General features: G+C 49.9%; 2 non-coding genes across 2 annotated transcripts; both read right to left on the reverse strand.

Annotated features, from left to right (window-relative positions):
* Positions 1 to 412: 412 nt before the first annotated feature.
* Positions 413 to 484, reverse strand: trnae-uuc (transfer RNA glutamic acid (anticodon UUC)). Its single transcript has one exon. It is a non-coding gene; the product is annotated as a tRNA-Glu (tRNA).
* A 328-nt stretch (positions 485 to 812) lies between these two features.
* trnar-acg (transfer RNA arginine (anticodon ACG)) lies at positions 813 to 885 on the reverse strand. Its single transcript has one exon. It is a non-coding gene; the product is annotated as a tRNA-Arg (tRNA).
* Between the last annotated feature and the right edge of the window lie 483 nt (positions 886 to 1,368).

Raw genomic sequence — 1,368 nt, forward strand, 5'->3', positions numbered from 1 at the left:
TGAATGACACGTCATTAGCGCGCATGATCCATCGATTGCCGTGGGCGGGCCCCATTGTCTGTCCATCTTTTCAGCACAGGGATTGTGGAATAAAGATGTAACGGGCCGATGTGATTGGGCGAGAAAGATTTCCCAGGTGAGCTGTGATTGGCCGGCTGACCCAGACTATCATTCTTCAGGTAGCACCACTGGCCCATGGGAGCCTTAGGGGGAGCCTACAAATAAATAAGTGATGACAAATCAGTTATGTAACGTTTTGCGCTGTGAATCGAAATGAACACAACACCAACATGCTGCTGGCTGCAATCAGTAATCGTTTTTGGTTTCCGTTGAGGAAGCGTTCCCGGCCGTTATTAACTGAGTGATTTGGTGAACTTCTTGCCAGCTCTGCAAGCAATCCAATAAAGTCACGTTCCCATACCGGGAGTTGAACCCGGGCCACCTGGGTGAAAACCAGGAATCCTGACCGCTAGACCATATGGGAGGGCTCCCCAGGAGCGTTGGGATCGGTGTTTTACTCGACCACCAAGCAGTTTGATTTCCAGCGAGGTATCATCCAGAGCTTTGCATGGGGACCTTGCATTGCAGAGCACAAAATTGGCCAGCGCTGACCGAACATCCAGCTACTCGAGCTGTCACTCCAGTGGAAGATCAGCCGCTAGACAGAGCGTGGGCTGGTGTTCCTGGTGCAGAAAGCCAGCGTAGCTCCCAGTACAGGACTCTCCGCATTTCAGGGATTGTGGGAGGTGTTACTCTGCCAGCAATTCGGCAGCTGGAGTTTGGGGCACACCTCTGGGCTCTTAAAAGGCAGCCGAGCCAGCCAGGAGTCGAACCTAGAATCTTCTGATCCGTAGTCAGACACGTTATCCATTGCGCCACTGGCCCATGTGAGTTTTAAGGGGAGCAGGGTCCTACCTGTTTATGCTTTTCAAGTGACAAACAGCCAGCGGTCAAAAGCCATGCCTAGTGTTCAGCGGTGATGTGGAAAAGCTAATACCGTGACCCGGATTCGAACCGGGGTTGCTGCAGCCACAACACAGAGTACTAACCACTATACGATCACGGCACCCCACACACCTGGGCCGCCAGGTAAAAGGAGCTGCTACATGTTGTGATATGCGTTCTGGAGCCCCTCTGGCCTGGTGCAGTGGCTTTTGATTTAGACATGATTGGAATAGTTGTAGTCTTTTTTGACACTATATCGAGAGACGAACAGATTCATACGCAAATGATACCTTCTGTGCTTTTTAAATAAAAAAAAACAAACAAATAAATGAAAAAATCCTGCAACCCGGATACACTACATGATTAGTTCTATTGACACTGGGACTGACACTCACAGACACCGAGAGAGAAAATAAGCCAAAA

This window comes from Hemibagrus wyckioides, unplaced genomic scaffold (assembly GCF_019097595.1).
Source record: "Hemibagrus wyckioides isolate EC202008001 unplaced genomic scaffold, SWU_Hwy_1.0 Contig6, whole genome shotgun sequence".
In the NCBI taxonomy this organism is placed as follows: domain Eukaryota; kingdom Metazoa; phylum Chordata; class Actinopteri; order Siluriformes; family Bagridae; genus Hemibagrus; species Hemibagrus wyckioides.